This window comes from Apteryx mantelli, chromosome 7 (assembly GCF_036417845.1).
Source record: "Apteryx mantelli isolate bAptMan1 chromosome 7, bAptMan1.hap1, whole genome shotgun sequence".
NCBI classification, from domain to species: Eukaryota; Metazoa; Chordata; class Aves; order Apterygiformes; family Apterygidae; genus Apteryx; species Apteryx mantelli.
The window spans coordinates 31,493,005-31,514,528 of record NC_089984.1 but is presented as its reverse complement, the minus strand read 5'-3'; the positions used below and the strand labels follow the sequence as shown (position 1 = coordinate 31,514,528).

At 44.1% G+C, this 21,524-nt stretch overlaps 1 long non-coding RNA gene across 1 annotated transcript; it reads right to left on the bottom strand.

Annotated features, from left to right (window-relative positions):
* Positions 1 to 1,197: 1,197 nt before the first annotated feature.
* On the bottom strand, positions 1,198 to 20,848 carry LOC106498540 (uncharacterized). The gene is made up of 4 exons (XR_001294990.2): positions 20,798 to 20,848; positions 5,319 to 5,472; positions 4,454 to 4,509; positions 1,198 to 1,275 (listed from the first exon to the last, which is right to left on the bottom strand). It is a non-coding gene; the product is annotated as an uncharacterized lncRNA (long non-coding RNA).
* Positions 20,849 to 21,524: the final 676 nt, after the last annotated feature.

Sequence of the window (21,524 nt, the reverse complement as noted above, 5' to 3'; positions counted from 1 at the left end):
CTAGAAATGCATAGGAAACTGGTTTACGTGTAAACCAGGCCTGCTGAGAGACTATCTCTTGTGAAGATCTGGCTGTTGTTGACAAAGACGACAAGATAGGAACAGGAGGGAAATTGTCCTGGAATGTTAGAAAAGGTACTGGAATGGCAGAGCAGGAGGCTGACAATATTTTATTTAGATATAATATAAACCTAGCTGCCACATAACACAATCCAGCTCTGGAGGCTCTAATGTTAGAGGACAGATTGTATCATCCAGTCATGTTTGTTCCTCACTGATATATAATGATACTGAAATAACACCAGTGAATCCCAGAGGAATGAGCATAGAGCTATGCTTTAAGCAGGCCAACAAATCCACTAGAGAATAAGGTCCCACCGACCATCTACTCAGTCTGCACAATAAAAGTGAATTAAGCCCCAGGTCCATTCGCTTGTCATCCTTGCACTTGCTCCAGCCAACATGCACCTCAGTCCTGCAAACCAGCCCACCCCTCAGTTTAGTACCACTCAGTCCAATGGACTGATAATAGAGCTTCTTTCCTCTACAAGTGCTCTCCCAATCTTACTACCCATTAACTAGTCTGAGTAAATTCCAAATTTACTCTTCTTTCCCATTCTCTCATTGGTCTCAATCCTCCATCAAAAAATGGCAAAGCTCCTTTTGAGTTAACCTCGGAAAAGGGATCTTAGCCCATGATGGGGTTTTCAACAGCTCTTGGCAGTGCCCTAAATTCACTTTCTTTGAGCCACAGTAAAAATTTTCACAGACAGCACCAAGAGCAAAATTAGGTGCTTCAGATAACCCCACTTCCACTCTGTAACAGTATTTCTCTCTGCACTGCACTTTGCAGTCCTCTTTGCTCTACAGATGCCATGTATATTACAAATTATAGGCACACAGGAATCCTACAGCATTTTTTGAACCCTTCTTCTCTCCCTCCAAAATGCAAAGACAGCTGAACTGCACAAAGATGTTTATTCTCCCAGAAAGAGCAGCAGCACTTTTTTGACTAATGCTGGCTTGGCACATGAACTCTGATTAACTCCTGTCATGTTAAGTCACATCATTTGAAAAACTGCCCCCATTTCCTTCCCCCAGTCCCTACACCAACAAATCTTTTTTTTCCCTCATATTCAAGGGAAAAAAGTAAGAGAAGAAAGAGAAGAAAAAAAAATACAACAAAAAATACAACAGGTTTATTTCTCACTCTGAGAGAAAGGCACATGTTTCTTCAGAAGCAGAGATGACAAGGTTTTCATAATGTTTGCTGACCTGAAAAAAAATTGCATTTCCAGAAGTGTGAAGGAAATCTGTTCCATTAATTCGTTTGCATTTTATCCCCCATAATATTAGGAACATAACCCTTTCTGTCTCCCCCAGCAGATGATATTCCCCATCACAGGTAGGCTGAGGCCACTGTCATGCCCCATTAAGCATTAGTGGACTTTTCTGAACCAATTCAAGTATTTAAAAACTCCCTAGAAAACACATTAATCAAACAGATCTGCAGTTGTGTAAAATCGACGTTTTTAAATGCACCATATTTAATAAGAAATGGACTGTCAAGCAGCTTCAACATGCCAAATTGGCATAGCTCATTGAATCTCCTGGCTTATGAATAACACGTAGAAGCACAGTCCCTTTTATACATCTATTTTTTCAATGTTCTTGTCTCTTTAAAAAAATTAAACCTAAGATCTAAATATAGGAGCAACAGACGAAATTTAGCATAGAATGTAACCTTAGCAGGGTCATAAAGCCCATGCCAGATCAGAATACGACTGATTCATCTGTGTGAGAGAACTAATATATATATTTCACATGCTCCATAAAACTTATAGCTCCCATTTTAAAACAAAGGTGACAAATACTTGTGCGATTTACAAAATGAGCCACTTTTCATGATCTTGCAAAGACACATGCAGCATGCTGCGTTCCAATTACGAACTAAATGGCATGCATCCCCTTGCAAATGGGAAACGGGAAATGATTTGCTCTGAATGCCTTGCACCATGAGAGAGAATTTCAAGTAGCAGAGTACAGAAAACATCTTCAATATGTATTTAAACCACACAGATCAATGTTTGAGGCTTCGCAGATGAATTAGCGACCAGCATGACATCAAATACTCCTGCCCCATGCCATGATAACAGCATTCCCCAATCCTATTCATCCATTCCTAAGTCCTTTGTTATTCTGTGTTTGCTACTGCTGGAAGCTACCGGGAAGATCTGTCACTTCTGAACTCAAGCATGTGTAATAAGCAGGGCATGGGTTCACCTCTAACATGACTGGCTGTGACCATATTGAAAGTCACATTAGAAACATGGCTAAAAGATTCCAAGTTCAACACTGGAGAGAGTTGCACTGTTTTTCCAGGATGTACCTCTCTTCCCTTTTTCCCCTCCCACGGCCTGGGAGCAGCCGTAGGTAAGAGGCAGCAAGAGTCGGGCTCTGATCCCTGCAGTATAGGGGTGAAAGAGAGAAACTCCAAGCCAACACTACAGGAAAGGCAATGCAGCCAGACTCTTCCTGGGAGACTGTTCCTTGATTCATTTCTGGCTTACATCACTGTAACTCCATGAGCTGCAACACAGTTATCCCCAAAAACCAGCTCCACTAAAATCAAGGCAGTTACTCAAATTTACACCCAGCACCTGAATCTATCGAGACACATCTAACACGTGTAAAGGCAGGAAGAATGTATGTAATTACAGGAAAGGCAAACAAGAAAAAATAAAGGCTTAAGTAGGTGAATCAACAGAAAGCAGCCCTCAAGCTCCATTCGTACTTTCTTACTTCCATATGCATTAAACATAAACTTTTTGTTTGGCTGATTATGAAAGGGGAAATGCCATTCACTGCATTGACCCTATACCAGCTTCACAGCACATCCTTCACCTGCAGCGTGGTTAACAAAGTTTCTGAAATAAATTGGGTATTTATCCTGCAACTCGTGTTTCAAACATAAAAAGGCATGCCCACAAGCAAGGGAACTGGTTTAGCAAATCCAAACCCCTGCAAATAGAAAAACACGCACTGAGGTTTATAGGAGAAAAACAGTACAGCTTTAAAAATCCCTGCAGAGTTAGGACAGCCCTGAGACAAAAAGAAGGTGCTGGAACAACGCTGCTGTCCTTTCTTGCCTCCATTGTTCAATGTTCATGAGTACATTAAGGGTCTGGGGCAGAGCTACCCGCTAGGAGCACAGGTGGGGTAGCACGCACCGAGGACAGATCCTGCAGAGCTGGGACCTTTCTAGAGTTTCTAGAGAGACACATGGGGGCCTCACCACAGCGGCAGTTCAGTGCAACCATTAGGTGTGAGGGAGAGAGATTCCTCACTGGGCTTATGAATTTGGGCACAGATAGAAGAGAATTTGGGAGTGCTGCCTGGCCCCACATCTCCTTTCACTGGCATCACCGGAGCATGGAGACTGCCAAATGAAATCAAGCCACTACTGCATCTACTCACTACTTTGCCCCTAAAGGTCGGTATCAGCTACATCACGAGCACATTCCCTCCTCCACCAAAGCTCCGAAGCAAGTTGTGCTGCTCTAGGTGGATGAATGGACTGCCACAGAGGTGAGAATCAAACATTATGTGATGCTGCAAGTTGAAAAACTCAGCTTTGTCCGATTATATACATGAAGGGTGGTGATATGTTTTCCTTCAAAGTCCAGCCTTCTGGATTCTGCAGGCTAAATCCCAGACCTCCTTATCTGCTTTCATAGAAATGGCAAATCTCAGGAAAAAAAGCCAAAGATATCAAGAGAGCAACATCAGTGCAAAACCAAGAAGGCCTCCATCTTTTCCCTAGACTGTTTTTCATCCATTTTGTCTTACAGTGCAGCACAAACTCAGGGCTAAAGAAACTCCTGCTTCCAAAGATAAAAGCCCAGAGTAACAAGTTTGTGGCCTGAAGGATCACTCTTTACCTTTTGCATACTCAGATAGTCCTTGCTCTGCTCTAGGCAGAGAAGGAAATGGTCCGCCCTGAGCAGACCACATCCTCCTGGGTGGATAAACATCCAACGTACCAAAGCGGCTTCACTCGCACACACTCCCTGGATTTCCAGTTACTTAAAAAGTACAACAGCAGCAAACAAAAGCTCCGTTGTGAGTGCATCCTGAAGTACCAAAGTTGTAGAAAAGACCTTCCTTCATTCACTGTTGTAGCTTTCCTTATTGCTGCCAGCTACACTGCAGGGCTCCAGGGTAAGTCACAAAATTCTCCACTCTTTTCAGACAGGAATAGCTCAGCTTAGAGAAGGGGCCATTGCCTGCGTGGCTGGATACACATACTTGATGTCAGTGTTGGCTTTGGGAAACAGGTAACCAAGTTATGAGAGGAAAGAGGGAGAATCTCCTTGTGATACAAATACACCCACAAGATTTGGTTAGTAGATCTGGCAAGATCTGCTTGCAGAGGTACTGTAATAACACTTACAGACTGCAGCCACATCCAGGACTCTGTCGTGTTAGAAGTGGTACAGAGATCTCCTCCTAGAAAATATGTTTTCATCCTAAGCATACAATACAAAGAGTACAATACAAAGGAAGAGAAACAAATCATTTTCAGTCACCAAACCAGGACTGTCTTAACAGAGCTGGAGGGTAAATGCAGCTTTATATTGTGTGCATAGCAGGAGCAAAAAGGTAACAGATGCAGTGCATGCTGCCTGTGGGCCCAGTCCCACACATCCATGCTTAAAGAGCTTCATACTAGCATGGCACATGACACAGCAAGTCAGTGTGCTGGTGGGAAAAATCACTGCATACTGCAAACCTCATCTCACTCTGCTTTTCATTAGCCCATGCATCTGATACCAGACAGTGTAGAACAAGAGTTAAGCCACTTGGTCAAACCAGAAAGAGATACAAATGCTCAGGCATCCAAAGAAAAATCCCCACTCTTTAATATCAAACTCTTGTAGACTGGTTTCTGAGCCAACTTCAATATCGTCAGGAAGGTTTGTGGTGAGAGAAGCAGACTCTGCAGCCGCAGAGTGACGCATGGAGTACAATCAGAACGATTAGGCAGACCCAGCGAGCATATGCAAAGAGGCAGAGGACGTGGGGAGCTTTGCACCTCCATGGCAGATGCTCTGCCCACAGCTCCCAGTGCCTGTGGTAACAGGGGAGGCAGATTCTAGCAGCAGCAGGGCAGGGATGCTGGGCACAGTGATTTTCCACCATAGCAACTGTTTCTATAACAGCATTTTCAGAAACTCTGTGTATATCTTAGGAGGATGTTCCACCTCCCTAGGAAGGAGGGAAAGGGAAAATAACAGGAACCAAAGAAAGCTACTCACATGTTGAAAGGCAGAGAATTACAGCCTACAGCTAATACAAAATGGCAACTTCAGGCATCCAGCTGTCTTCTGCCTACCAAGGGGTAGGCTGCTATAAGCATGCATCACCACGGCTTGCTGGCAGGCATCAGCAAAGGCTAGAGAGGTGGTGGATCTGTAAAGAAAACAGAGAAGTTAGAACTAGGACCGATGTCCTTTTATCCCTTTTATATGTGACCAGCATTATGTTCTTTTTGGGACGCTTAAAGAGGAAAAATGAATAATTAACTTGCGTAATTGATTAATAATAATTTGAATTAATTTTAGTATTAGGTTTATTAATAATCACATGCCCTACAGTTTATAACTAGCTACGGATCAAGCCAAGGATAATGACTCTGCATACAATTGCCTTTATGCCAGCCAGCCTGCTGTAGCCAGAGACACCCTCCACCTCCAGAGCTCCCCTTGCTCCAGGCGTGTCCCAAACATGACTGCCACAAACCACAGCCTGTACTGCAACAGGGCAGCAGGCAGGAGATTCCACAAAGAGCATCTTCCTCATCCCGCAGACTGCTCAGATTTCAGGCTCCACAGTGACTATTTCTTCCAGAGCAGACTTCCCTCGTGGCTGCTCAGGGCTCCCCGCACTCCAGGCTTCCTGATAACTCAGAGCATGCTCCTTGGAGAAGCTAGAGATTGTGCACCACATTTACTCCTCTTTTATGTGGAATTTCGGTAAAAAATAAAGCTGGTTTGAAAAAAAATTTAAAACAAATGCTTTTGAAGTTTTAAATAAAATTCTTTTTTTTCCCACTTCAAATTTGTCACCATTGGCAGTTTGTTTTTCCCACAAAAAAGATTCAAAACTAACCTCTGCATGTTAAAAAATGGTAATAATTTGGTAACAAGTTTTTCTGATTGCTTTCATTTTTTCCTACTTCTTGCAGTCTGTTTCTATTCACAGAAAGAAAAGGGGAAGCATGAAAAGTTCTTCCCTCCTCCCACCCCTCTCAGAAGCTTTAAAAAGAAAAAACATTTTTCAAAAGAAAATGAAAACTTGCTTAAAAGCTTCTATGAAAAACAACATTTTACTCATGCTTTTTAGAAGCGACTACAAATTTCACAAGCAAATTTGAATAAAATAACTAACTGGCAAGAAGTTTTCCATCAGAGAATTTTGACTGGTTTCCACTCAAATCTGACAGTCAGAATGCTGGTCAGACATGAACTTATCTTAAAAGTTAACTTAAAATATCTGAGTTCCCCCACCAAGACATGTTTCTACTACTGGGCTTCTTATATAGCTGGAAGCTCCAGAAGTTCAGTGTTAAGGCAATTTGACAACACACGTGCACTTCTTAAAAGTTTTTTGAGTTTACACGGCTTCCATACCATTATATTGCAACATCCATCTTCCTCAGCAATTTCCAGAAAAACTTTTTTTGCTCTTTTGTTTGCACTCTGAAAAAAGACTCACTGCCTTGTTACTGGTTTCTTTGCAATAAAGGCCTGACTTTATCAGCAAGTGATACGCAGTGAGATGCTGGCAGACAACAGTGCAAAAAAGCTTATGTTTAATTTAACTGCTTGCGTCCTGAGATGGATTTTTGCATCTGCATGGACCAAGATTTATGACTAAGATACCTCGTGACTGGAGATAACATGCAAAAGTACAGCCAGATCTCCTGGGTATTTTCCAGCTAGCAGAGTGGCCTCGTGCAGAAGTTGCCTGGTTTCCAAATTTTGCTCTTGCATATTTCAGATCCTGCAGTGTCTCACTTTAGATACCGACCTGTTTTCTTCCACACTGAGGTTAGGCATCTTCATTATTCCCTCTTCTCTGAATCTTCGCTTTTACCTCGCACCTCCAGTCACCCTCTCTCTTTTTACCTCATGCTGTCTTCCCTCCTTAAAACAGTGAAGACATACACCCATCCTTTGTCTGCTAAGGACTCAGGCTTGTATTCCAGGAGACATGTAGGCACCTAACCCCTGCTTAAATCCAGAGGAGTTTGGCACCCAGTTTCATTGATAATTAAGGCCTCACTACATCTTTAAAATTTAGATTGCTAAGCGGACATTATCCATCCAGATATTGCATGCCTTTTGTCTCTAAATATGCCTGTCTGGAGCAGGCTGTAAGCTCCTGCAGCCACAGACCTGCTCAGTGCATTGGAAATCATTGTGAATGCTTATGGTGTCCCAAAGATAGTACATACCTAGTTGAGGGCTTACTTGCATGGCAGGACGTAATCACTAAGTTGTAGTTTAATGGTGACTATTCTGTATGCAAATTACTTCTATATTGTACATATCAAGAGTCCTGCCATTAGTATTTGTTGGAGGCTTCCATTTCCCTCTTGTGAATTTTGCCATAAGCTGACAATAGTCATCATGGTGAATAAAAAAAACAGTTCTGCCAGCACAAGAGACAGACATAGAAGAATGACAAATTTCCTGCTCTCTGTGGCTTCACTGAAAAAACTCTGGTGAGCAGCATATACTAAGCAAACAGATGACAGTAACTATAAACTTTCATCAGCAAATTTCAAAGTGTATTTCAAAGAAAAACATGATCAGCGTTACTAGCTCCACTTTGTAAAAGGGAAGAGGGGTGAGATGCTTTACACAAGGTCACCCACCAGGCTAGTGGGAGACATAGGCCCAGGATTAAAAATAGCTCAGATCATCCCAGTCCCAATCCAGTGATCAAGCTGCTAGGCTGCATCCTTTCAGGCACACAGTGAAGGAAGATTACATCTACTGATTAAATTCTATGCAGCACATAGTGTAGATGAGTCCAGTGATCTCTCTTGGTCTTCAAGATCTATTTTCCTTTAGTCTCCCCTCAATCTCAGTGTTCATCAGGAAGTCCCAGGATTGCAAAAGCTGCAAGTAGAGAGATGCCAGAAGGTATAACCTGAGGCAAAATAGGAGAGAAGTGAGCTAGGGAAAACTCCTTCCTTGGGAGGCTCTCCCAGAAAGAGCACTAGAGCAATGTAATTTGAAGGATTGCTGAACAGATGCAGTGAAACATTTCCTGAATGGCAATCGTGTAGTGGAGAGGCTGAGACAACTGCCATCCTTGAGGGAATAGTGGAGAGACAGATCACCCCCAGGAATAGCTAGATAAATCCTAGAAGGGCTGTGCTAAGCACAGGAACATATGGTAGGACTCCACCAAACACAGAGCTCCTCCTTAGTATGCACAATCACTTGTTGCTACAGGTTCTTTGTCTTGTTAGTGGGGCTACTGGTCACCAAGGCTTAGAGTTGTCCTGGATCATCCTTCACTTTGAGGATCATACTTCACTGCCCAGCGACAGGACAAGAGGCAGCGGGCACAAACTGAAACACAGACGCTTCCATCTGAACATGAGGAAAAACTTTTTCACTGTGAGGGTGACAGAGCACTGGAACAGGTTGCCCAGGGAGGTTGTGGAGTCTCCTTCTCTGGAGATATTCAAAACGCGCCTGGATGCGATCCTGTGCAACGTGCTCTAGGTGACGCTGCTCAAGCAGGGGGTTGGACTAGATGATCTCCAGAGGTCCCTTCCAACCTTGACCATTCTGTGATTCTGTGTGAGCTTCATCCTCCCCAGATGGATTTGAATTGCAGCCCTGCGGCAGCATGAAAACCACACTGAGTCTCCACCTGAAAGCAATTGGCACACTGAGTGAAGCAAGAAGGTGACCGGGAGAGGCTCTCTATAGGGCTTTCCTCTCTGTTGAGCATCCTTTCTTTGGTGGATGCTGAGCCAGCATTGTGGCTTTCACCTACATAAACTACTAGTGAAGTGTGAACCCTCAAGCTGCCTGGTCAGGGCCAGCAATAGTGGCATTTACCATGTATGGTGTGACAAATGGAGCCAGGCTGGAACTCTTCCACAAGCAAGTCACTCTTAGTGGTTGACAAAGGCATAGGTAAATTAGGAGGATGAGTTGTCTACAAACCAAAGCAGCTGAATTAGTGCTGTCGGCAGTTCCTAACTCTTCTTTCCAGGTGTCTACAGCTGATTCTGTTGAATTAAGCTGATGGGCACTTATAAAGTTACAGCTACTTAATTTCTGAATCTAATTGTGAGGGGAGAGGAGACAAGAGTTGGATGTGGTGGCTACAGAAACCAGTTATTGTATGTAGTTTTATAGTACATCAGTTACTCTGTTGTTACTGTCTGTCTACATACTTTTACCTTGCGGTAAGTATGAGGTAGTTTATCCCACAGTAAAAGTGGAGCTGAAAGCCTACAAATCCACGTGTTATCTAACCTCACTGTGACTTGCTGATGTTGAGGGAAGTGAGGGAGAGAAGGAAGGGAGAAACAGAAGGGGAGGGAGGGAGGGTACTGCCAGCACTGCAGCCAATCACTTCTAGTCTTTCTCTTTTTAAATCAAAATCAAATAATATCCTGCTTCCCTTTTGGCTCTTTAAACAAATGCCAATGAAAATCACTAGAAAATGACTCATCTTGTATCTTTCAATGCTTCTGTGTAACAGAACCAAACAGAGAAACGAGTGACCAATGAGTGATCCAGTTTCATCCCTGGTTGTGCTAGCTCAGGGTCACACAAGCATCTTTATCAGCCAGGAGAGTACTCTGTGGGACTATGTGCACTGTCATCGTTTGCAACCTGAGGCTGACATTTCAGCAGCTGCGACAAATTTCGAAGTGAAACTGTCCTGCCAGGAAAATGAAGTCATATACACTGCTGCCACAACTCCCCATCTTAGGCTGCTAGAACTCCCTGTATTGCTCTCCATAATATAATATTTCATCTCTGTCCTCCGATGCTTGGTTGAGCAATGAGATAGTTGTCATTGGATGTGGATTGTGTAAGGCATTGCACAAACACTGAGCAATAAGGCACCCCTACAATTTAAAGCAAAAGACAACAAATGGTCATGGACGGGTAATAGGGAAAATAGCTTAGACATGAGAATAGTAGGGAATACTGATGGCACAACTGTTTCACATCATTTTCTTCTCAAATACTCCCTTGTTTAAATAATCTCACTACTCAGCAATAAAGGTTACAAATGCAAACATAATGCCGTGTGTCTGCCTACCTTTTCAATTCACAGAAGATTCTAATCTGCTACAGCTCTTCCCTATGGGGATGATTTTTTACCTTGTATCTGTGCTCTTTTGCTCTGGAAAGCCCCAGTTTGAGCCCTCTTAATTTGGCAAATACTTTTTCATCATCCAACATGATCAAGTCAAACAGCCTTTCCAAATGAAATGAGCACTGGCCCATATTCATTTGCTGGTTTGGACCAGCCCTGGAACACAGAGATGAAATCATCCCTGTTACATCCAGATGTAAACCAGCACAACTCCATTGACTTTGAACCTCTCCTAAGTTACACCAGCTGAGGATCCGGGTCACAGCTTGCCACAATGGTGTAATGCTGAGCAAAGAGAGAGCATCAGGAGTACCAAACACAATTCTTGCATGAAGAAAAGAAGGGACTGATGTTCCCCCTTAGCTGGTCCCAACCTATTAGAGTAACATATGGATTGATGGGACATGAGGAGGCGGACTCTCACATTTCACTCTCAAAGAAAAATGCAACAGAGAAAACTTCTCTAAACAACTGGGATGTCAGTGGAAGTTTACAAAAAATCATGGCTTTACAGTGATCCTTTTACACTGCTGCGAGGGAGCTAACAGGGAAACTGAATACATTTTGCCATGCTCATTCTGTTGGACAGCTCTTGTGTCTCCTCAAATATTTATCTCCATCTCTACCTTTCTTAGCACACAGAAGGCTTCCACAGTTTTATTGATTTTGATACTCTGCAGAAAATGGTCTTCCTGTCATTGGATTTCACATCAGCATGAGGCTTTGCCCCTCTTCCATAAGCAGGCTATTCTATTTAGGTGCAAAACGTCCCAGGCTCACATAAGTTTCTGCTGGGTCAGTGCAAATTTCTCTTCCAAACAACCATACTTCTTTATGTTACTTGGAGAAATTAAGTGAAATTACCAGGGCCAGAGAGCTCAGGGACTTGAATCTATAGCGGATTTGGTATTTACTACTTTTTAAGTTAAAGGTAAAAGGATAACCTGAACACATACTCCAGAGAAGAGAAAAAAGGCTTGTAGGGAAGGCTTCAGAAAACAGCTGGATGAACAGGTACTTCAGGAAGGACACAAGAAGCAATGGTGATCCTCAAGGTTGGGCAGTGTAGTAACATAAACCAAGAATTGTCCAAAGTCAAACTGGGTTAGGTTTGGCAAAGGAGATGAAAACCAGGGACTTCACAAGAAGTGTTTTTCAACTTAAAAAGGAAAACAAGAAAGGAAGACCTGGGGCCACAACAAATATGAGGTAAACATTTACAGTGATTGAGGTAGGAGCTCAAAACAGAATAAATAGGCTACCTCAGTTTTTCTTAATGATAATAATGACCAAAATAGGGACAAAATAATGTTTTGAAACACACACACACACAGAGGAAAGGAAATTACCAGTCCCAAAGAAATAAAGCAAACTCCACATGTTCTGCATGTGCCAGTCAGAGAAATTGGACAATCCACACATGAACCCACAGATCTAGCTTCAAGGATTTTTAATTGGTCTGTCAGTTAGGAACAGTAGTACCATCTGATTGAAGAAAAGCATCCATAGTACCTAACTGCTGGAAGGAGATTAAAAAAATTTATCTAGGTAGCTACAGGCCAGTTATTCTGGCCTCTCCCATATGCAGGATTTTATAATCTTTTCTGAAGGAAAATATAATTAAAGAGATAAACTGAAGACCAACTTTCACAAAGCTAGATCTAGAATAACAAAGTAACTGTGTTTGATAAGGTAACTGCTTCCTCTGCAAAGGAGCAGTAGTAGATATCATCTATTGGGACTCCAGTAAAGCAGCTGATACGGTGCTGCATTGGAAATTATTAGTCAAGATGGAAAAGAGGGGGTTAGGGCAGGAGCTACAAGAACTGATGACGGGGAAATGGAAATAGGTAGTGTTGAACAAGGAAGTATCAGGATGGAGGGAAGTTACTAGCAGATTCCCACAAGGACCAGTCTTGCTCTATGTTTCTGCTAATGACATTACACTAAAAAGTAAAGGAAATCTGCCAATGGCAAATGGCAGGAAGGTAGGAAGCATCATGAGCATGCAGGAGGATCACAGCGAGGCAAGCACTTAAGGACTAATAAGAATTGTGACTGTAAGCCAGGAGCTTGTCAGAAGAAAGGACAGAGCATGTTATATTATTAATCAGCAGATAACACCAACAGGACACAGCCATGGGAAAAAAAACCCAACATATTATCATAACTCCATGAGGTGACTTCTTTCCAGTAACAGAGAGAGCTGTTAGACCATTATATGAATTCTCCCCTGGGATAAAGTGGATAGTTCTTTTCACCCGTATTCACAAAGATCAGCTAAAATCAGAAGTGGTACAAAATAGGGCTAACAGGATGATCAGAAAGAGAAAAAATCTACCCCACAAAGGGAACCTAGTTTAGAAAAACAAAAGAGAAATTGTTCTCCATACAAATCTTAGGAGATCAACACTAAGGAAAGAACTAAGATGCACTGACGTTTAGGCTGAACAAGAAAGATTTCTAACCACCACAAGAGTGGAACTATGGAACAACTTTTTGATAGCAGTGAACCCTACCTTGCTTTAAAGTGAGTTTAATGAGGTAATGAAAGGGTTAATGCCTGTCACAGCATGGACTTGAACTTCTTGACGCAGGAGATTCATTCCACACCATGACTTTCACACTTCTGGGCCCCTAACTCCAACTGAATCCACGGTTCCAACTGCTGGCTTGAAATGTTTGTTCAGTAACGATACTCTTCCAACATTTATCATTACCATCTGTTCATTAAGCACCGAATATGTGATTACAGCTCTACCAAAGAAAGAACGTATTTAGGCACTTCCTATCTAAACAGAATGCCCTTTCATCCTTTTATACAAGTTTTCTTCTCCCAAAAGGATCCTCAAAGCACTTAAACCTCACGCACTGATTTACTGTAAAAAAAGATTTATCAATCATAGCATGCAGTTCCTCTGGGGTGGAACATGGTAGCTGTTTTAACAGCACACCGTAGAAATGCATGACAGACAAGAGCATACCCTACTAAACATGCAAGCAGAATTTCTGGTAGAAAGCCTGGGACTACTAAATTTGGAGTCTGGCCAGGAGACTATGGCCAACACCAGCAAGTGGTCCCACAAAATCTCTGAAGGATCCAGGAACTTAGTTTTAGGCTACATCCAAAAGATGCTCTCTCATGTCGCAGACAGTTGGATGTACATAAATGTTCTTTAAAAAAAAATCTGATAAATTAACATTATTTATCCCCTAGCACTACTGCAAGGCAGGATAAGGCTATTATTTCCAGTTTACCGACAAACGAAGGTTCACTGTGTCTAAGTGACTTCCCCACAGTCATAGAGGAAGTTTGTGATGGATCGAACCCCACTTTCTACCCTAGTTGTTTTTCCTTTAGCTGTTAATGAAGCTGCCCACTGCTGTGAAGAATAAATACATGGTTTATACATGGGAGTGAAAACTTCTCACACTTACAAAGTCCCCCTACACAAAGCCCAAGCTAATTTTTAGGTTTTCAATAGCATCTTTGTTCTCCTCATCAACTGTAATATCTGAAGCACTGAAGTAGCTTGTCCTTTCAAAACGAGCTACCTCCATGCATTAGTTTCCATATAAGCATTGATGCTCATATGTCTTCGCATCGTCTAAATGCAACAGTTTTACTTTTAGCTCAAACTATGCCAGCACAAGTAGTGAATGGATTTTGTCCTCCAGAATAGCTAAAATAACACTGTACTTTTATAGCATCAGCCATCAAAAGAGCTTCAAACGCTTCACAAACACTGATGGATCAAAGAGGTGCCATCAATTGGATCTAGTCTCTGACATCAGTGCATATGGCCTGCAATTGAAATCTTCCCACGGTCTCTTGAGGGGAGCACTGCTGTCACCTTCATTTCAGAGCTGGAGTAAGAGACACCAAGGGATGAATCCCAGAAATTTACAGCAGAACATGGATTTGAACTTGGATCCCCCAAGTCATATGCAAAAATGTAACTACTGGACCAGCCTTCCCTTCCCCTGTAAAAGAAAGAACAGACTAGACTGCAATGTGCTCAGGTGACTGTGTTATTGTACTTCTCTAAACTTCATATTTCTTTAACTAAAAGGTTCAGATTGTCAGAAAGACTGATGTTCCCTGCTGTCCTGTCATAGTCCAACTCCTCCTCTCCCTCTCCTCCACTCCCAAATCCCACTGCATTTGAAAATATCATCGTTCATTTGGTGACACATCCCAGCAAAGTGGGGTGGCAGCTGAGTCATCTCCCTGCTGTGAGTGAGGTGTTATGGTGACAAGCACCTTACAACTGCATAATCCTTTTTTGGGCACACTGTGTTGGAGGCTGCTCCTCCCGTTCTATACAAAGGGATGGGTGGGAGGAACAAATCAGGGTGGAAGAGCTTCACGCACACACAGGAGAATGAAGGGATTGGAGGCAGCCCTAGCAATCAGATTACATCTTCAAGCACAGTCAAAAAACTAAAGGGCACCTAGAAAACCAGGCAAAAAGACTAAAAAAAAAGAATGAGTCAGAGACTCATTTGGGTTGACATTCTGCTGATGTCTACTGTAGGCACTGAATTAAGGCACTCTGCATCATCTCTTGAAGCAGCTACGTCTCCGCATACAGGACTCTGTAGAGATCCTGGGATGCAGCTCCACATCTTTTGCATTGATAACACCTTAAAAAGTTCCCCTTTTTCTCCCCATAGATTCTACTTCTTCCAACTCTTAAGGTCGTTCACCTTCTTCAGAGGGGTGCTGATACAGCTGTTCATGAGGCTGTGCTGGAAACTGGACCACTCAAATTATCCGAATTAAAAATGGCCTTCTGGGGAGTCAGAAAGGGACAGAAACACCATTAGAAAGCCTCACTTTAAAGAAAAAGGACCCCTACCTCAGAACCAGTTTCCCAGAAACTGGACCAGTTGTCTGCTGCTCCCCCAAGAGTTTCTGCTTGGCTGTGCTCCCATACTCATGGGAAAACACTTTACAAGGCACATTGCACAGAGTCTAGGATAACTACTACCTCCTAAAGAGTGATGCAGAAGTCAGGAAGCATGGCAGAATCAGACTGTTTGGTCTAAGCTGGACTTCGAGGTGTAGGTGGAAAAAAGATCTTCCAAACAGGTGATAGCAGGTTATCCCAAGTCCCCTATGATACTACACATATGATACATATTGGTTTTGGGGCTCTTGCAGTACTCCACGATGATTATCTGTATGAAGAAACTATAAAGATTGCCTAAGGAGGCTCTGAAGGTCACTAAAGGACAATTGCGGTTAAAAGGCTGCTTGAGCAAGCTGAAAAGACGGAACTAGAAAGCAAAAACAGGATGTTGAGCTCCTTAGGGATAGCCAATCATGCTAAAACGCACTATGCGTGCTTCAAAGCAGTTAGCCAGTTAAAGCGACCAAGGCACTGCGTGCTTGCATGCTACCGCTGCATAAAACGTATATAAGACAAACAAATTGCTGAATAAAATCGGAATTGAATCTGCATTCTGTGACTGCGTCTGATTCTTTCCCGCTACTCCCGCGGACCGCAACATATTACACATGATACTACACATATGATACAAGTTAAGATTTCACCTTGAAGCCCTGAGCTTGGTGTGCTGTTCTGCAAGAGGGAAGGCATCTTTGTTACCTGTACTAGTCATGCTCAAGTCCACCCTTTCACTACAGACACAACAGCTTACGAACAAATACCTAACACACAAGCTTCCACCTCTTTAACTGTTCTTCTTCAAAAAACAGCCTTCATCATAAATGTCAGTGCATAGGTCCCACAGTACTCTGGTTCTGTTAGGACGGCGAGAACATGAAAAGGACCTACTTGTTATGGGGGATAGTATCTGCAACCCACTCTTTGCCAAAAAAGCCCCACAGCACAAACAGGAGAGCAGCAGCATTCTTAAATTCTCCTTTCCTAACACCTCCTTGGGGTGAACAAAGCTGCAGGGGGAGAAGAGGGAGGGGGAATGGTTTCCTGAAGACATCTTTCATTTTGGAGAACAAAGCACCTTGCCATTTCAATAGAAATCCCCTCTCCATGTAAACCCTTTCTTGTCCCACACCCTGAACCAGGTAGAGTTACTTGATCCCAGCCTTCCCCTTCTAGTGACAGGGAATATCAACCACAGAATAAATATAGAGTAAATGCAAACCCATGGCTCAGCTCACCAATTAGTCTGAAAAGTGCCCAGGTATAATGAGGAAGAGTCTTACAGAGAACCAGCATAGACTGTATTTCTGCTGGGAATGTTGTCACCTCCTAGTACTGAAAGTTTGATTATTCCAAAGAGATGTTTTACAGTCTTCCAGGCAAAAGCAGTCTCACTTCTAAAGACAGGAACCCCTAGTGTCTGAGCAGCAACCATCCTGAAGCTCTGGTGCAAGCCCTGGTGCTGAACATCTATTACCAGAGCTAAACCTCCTACCTGGCTGCCCCATGTGATGTTCCAGTACACCTGCAATAGGAGAGGCCTCACCATGTGTTTCTACTCATTAGCTGCTGCTGCTTCTTGAGAGTCTGTCAATTGCCTCCTCGATCAATTGTCAGAAAAGCTCAGTGAGGGGAGCATTAAATCTGCACTCCAGTAAATCTGGACCTGCAAGAGTGGTTTCAAGACACACAGAGCCAAAAGCAGGCTTATTTTCATCTTCTCAGGAGCGAGTGCCTCCAGCCCAAATGTGTGGCACTTCCACCCTCATGACATTATGACAGACTGTCACCTTCCCCATTCAGGTGTGCTCTGCATTCATATCGCACTCGCACACAGTGGGGGTGAAATGGTAAGAATGTGGCCCCTTGCCTATTCTTTCCAGGAAGCGGTTCCTCATAAAGCTCAGGCACTAGCAGTCTGAGCTTCGTGACTGAACAGTGCAGTCCACGTAACAACGCAGTGCAGGAAACTCACTTAACAAAGAATCATGTCATGACTAGATTCAACAAGCGTACCCGCATCGCACCCCTATCACTGCTGCGAGCGCATGTTTGCCTTGCGCAGGGAGGAGATAATAACACTGCGCATTCACATGATTTCATGCTCTCTAAAAAACAACTTGCCAGGTGCCCAAAGGCTTGTCACTGGGTTAAATAACATTCCTGTGCCCCACAGCTGCACCTCTAGATTGATTATGTGGTTTTCTTTATTAGTAGTAAAATATGGAGCCACCTATGCCATCAGAAAACAGAAAATTAACATTCCTAGCTCCTTCTCTCCCAATGCGAAGGATAGATTTGCTTGTGAAGGTTGGCCTCAGCAGTATAAAAAAAAAACAGCTATTTCTGCCTACTTCCTAATTCCCTAATCATTGCTTTACAATGATCAGAAGTCTGGTAGTTGGGTTTCCTGGATTTGAAATTACAGTTTTATGCAAAATATTGTCCAGATAGCATGGTAGCTGGTTAACCAAAGAAATAAAGCTATAACTTACACTATATGGTAACCTTCTCGTATACATATTTGTACATGCTTTCTCTGAATTAGGAAATATATAAGAAAGACAACAGTTCCAGATGGCATAATGATGTTCCAAAAATATTATTTCCTGAAAACTTCTGGAAATTTTCTCTTCAACCTGTACAATGAAAGATTTTCTTCTTCCCACCAATTGGTCCACTAAGTTACTGCACCTTTTATCAGCAGTTCTAGAGAGGCTCTGAGGACTAAGGACAGGAGGCTTTCTGTGTTCTGTTAGAGATCATCACTTAATTATAGAGCATTTACTACATCATGATAACCTGAAGACCCTTATCATATCAAATTAAATGCAAGCTTATTCCCCTCTTCTATACCCTGCTCCAAGTTAGCTCAGAATCAATTTCAAAAGCTTTTAGAGTAAACCTGTACTGGAATCCTTTATAGACATGTTCTCGCAACTTGAGTTCAGCAATTCTTACTGCAGAGACCACACTAAGTATCTGCAATGGGTTTGACCTCATAGGATTACATCCCTTATATAATCTTTGTCCAGTTCACCCTCAAGGGGAAAAAAAACAGACAAAAAAACATGCACAACAGCAGAAAGGGAGAATTCAGTACATTGCAGAGTTTTCTCGCTGAAATAATTGTCTTCACTGCACACGAGCAGAGATACATGATTTCCAGGGTTCTGTAAGAATCCCAGCTTTTTATCAGTTGACCCTTGCATACCTCCTAGTTGCATAAAAATGAGCCGGTCCACCATTCCCACACTACCCCCCTTCCTCACCTTTGGCTGAAGTCACTGGAAAGGGATCAGTAAGAAAGATTAAAACTTGAAAAATGAGACAGATATTCCCAAAGGACCAAACAGTTACATTTCATTCCTTGAGAAATGTTAACTAAGGGTCAATACAGGTAGTGAAAGAAATAAAGCTTCACTGCCCCTAGCTCTCAGGAGCAGGCAGGCAAACTTGGCAAGGCAACGGCATGATGCCAGAGCAGTAAAAAGAGATCCACAGCAAAGTTAATTCCTCTCTCAAGCTCACTGTAGGCCACAGCGTAATTATGAACCCAGCATGCTGCGTGAGCTGCTGTGACCTGGCTAAAAACAGTCACTTAATTCTGCACATATCAGTGTGCTTAGGACCACAGAAAACAGAGCACGGTGGTAAGCATCAAAGGAGCAACTGTTCCAGCAGCCAGGTTCCTCTGAAGCCAGGGTTACAGTCCTGAAGACCTGCCCATGTGTTAAAAGACTCAGTTTGGGGCTCACCTGTCTAAAAATGCAGCAGGATGCCCCAGCTGACACACAAACTTCATGCCAAGCAAGCTGCAAAGTACCAGTTCAGGAGCAAGCAAGTCAGCAATCACAGGACCAAGCCTGCAGACTGCATCAGAAATCACACGGCAGGAAAAGGACAGGGTGGACTCCCATCCTCCCACCCACCTTGGCCAGCCCAGAGGACTCAGCTCAAGCCCTCAAGTGCTCACAGCAGTGGCACTCGGTGGCTACCCTGATACAGCCGCACAATTATAGGCGCCCAGATGCTGCCTCCTAGACAAGGACTCACAACTATAAGCCTTCAAAGCAAAAGTAAAGAATGGCCAGGAGCCTGGAGAAAGCTAAGGAGAATTGCACTAGCTGCAGGCTATAGGACTGCAATGCATCCACACTAACTACCCTGTTTTGATGCACTCCTCATGACATTCCCTACTCCCTCCATTTAGAGCATGGATTGTGGGGCTGAACCTAGAACACAGGACTCTTCAGCTTCTATTTAAAAGGTGGTGATAAAAGGTGGTGACTGTTTCTTACAGAAACCCAAGCTGGGGGTTACAGACCCAGACCTGTCCACCAGAGACCCTTCCTGCTCTCTCCTCCCAGCTGGAAACAACAGGATCCGTGCAGTCCAGATCTCCAGCTCTGTGCTACAGCTCCCAAGAAAGCGAGGCTCCCCTAGCAGGGACCAGATGCTTTTGGGGGGGGGGGGGGGGGAATGAGTGTAGCATTCCCCACATAGCCTGGACTCTGATCCATGCGCATGACAAGAACAATTCTCCAGGAGCCCCACTCCTGCCCTACAACTCTAAGACAAGTTAGCCACTCCAGCATGACCTATTTACTGGGGGCAAAGGGAAGACATCTGTACACTCACCCCCAAAGCAGTGCATGGTAAGTGCATGAAACTGCCTCTATCCCAAAGCCTTCTGTCCAGGGCTGAAGCAGTTGAAGGTCAAAGCACCCTGCCATAATGCTCAACAGAGCTCCCTGGCGATTTCACAGACAGGATGCACATTACTAAGAGTCACCAGCTTCCCAACAGAACCTGCTAGAAGGCCCAGACTGATTACATTTCAACCCTCAATCCCCACTACACAGGAATTAGCCTTCCAGATTTACACCTTACAGGCTACTCTTTTAAAAGGCTTTTTGATTTTCTGCTCTTGTTTTGCGTCACAAGTCTAGTCACTTGTGATGAAGTTTACTCTATTGTACCCTCCTGCATCCTTGCTCCCTCCCTCATCAAGAGGGTTTTTAAGGGAATTATTCCCAGTTTCTGCTCTTCCTTGTTTCTGTATCATTGCTGTAAACGGGATTTTTGTTCTTGACACCAAGAGAAGCAAAACACGGCTTCCTAAGATAGTTTTCTGGCTGATTACACAGAACCTAAGTAGCTTTAGCACATCATAGTTTCACTTCCTTGGTTTGTAGAACAGCATAAATATGTTAATACATCCAGATCTGTGCTACTCTTCGTCCCACAGAGTTCCACAGCAGCCTCGACTCTTAGCTGCAAACATGCACGCGCACATTGGCAGAAAGGACTGAACCCTGCTCCACCTTCCCTGAGGACCTGAAGTGCAAACGTGGCATCAACAACAATATTCGCAGGACACTCTTATTGCACCCTGGCCTACAGCTAAGCTCGCGTGAAGCCACAGGGACCGCGGCAGCTGACACCCGCTCAGATACCTGGGCCTTCGCCGGCAGCACAGCACCAGGCAGCAGCGAGGCGCCATGGCGGGCTCGGAGTCTCGCGAGACGACGCCGGGTCGGGCGGGGCGCGGGGGAGAAGCCTCTCCCGGAGCGGCGGGGCCCTGACGCGGCTCCCACTAGCTACGGAGGTGGCCCTTAGGGGGCGCCGGCACGGGCAGGGCCACCGACGGGGACATGGCCGTTAGCGGAGCAGTTCAAACAGGAGCGCAGCCGTTAGCGGGGGAGAGGGGGGGCAGTTCAAACAGGAGCGCAGCCGTTGGCGGGGCAGCTCAAACGAGGGCGCGACCGTTAGCGGGGGGAGAGGGGGCAGTTCAAACGGGGGCGCGACAGTTAGGGAGGAGCGGGGGGGGAGGGGTAGTTCAAACAGGAGCGCGGCTGTTGGCGGGGCAGTTGAAACGCGGGCGCGGCCGTTAGCGGGGGGGGGGGGGCGCAGTTCAAACGGGAGCGCGGCCGTTGCTGGGGAAGGCTGGCTCCTGACTGGAGCTCAGGCTCACAGAGAGCAGAGGAAACATAGCCGTGGTCACAGCAGCTAGCACAACTGTGACAGAGGAAACGCTCAGTACAAAATGGCCAAGCAGAGGAGTTTAAGCCAATATAGTGCATGGGAGGACTACCGATGCAACTCTTTTCCTTTGCATCTCATACAGCTGTTTGGTTTTGTGAACGCCATCCCAGTATCCATATACTGCTGGCCAAGGTAGTA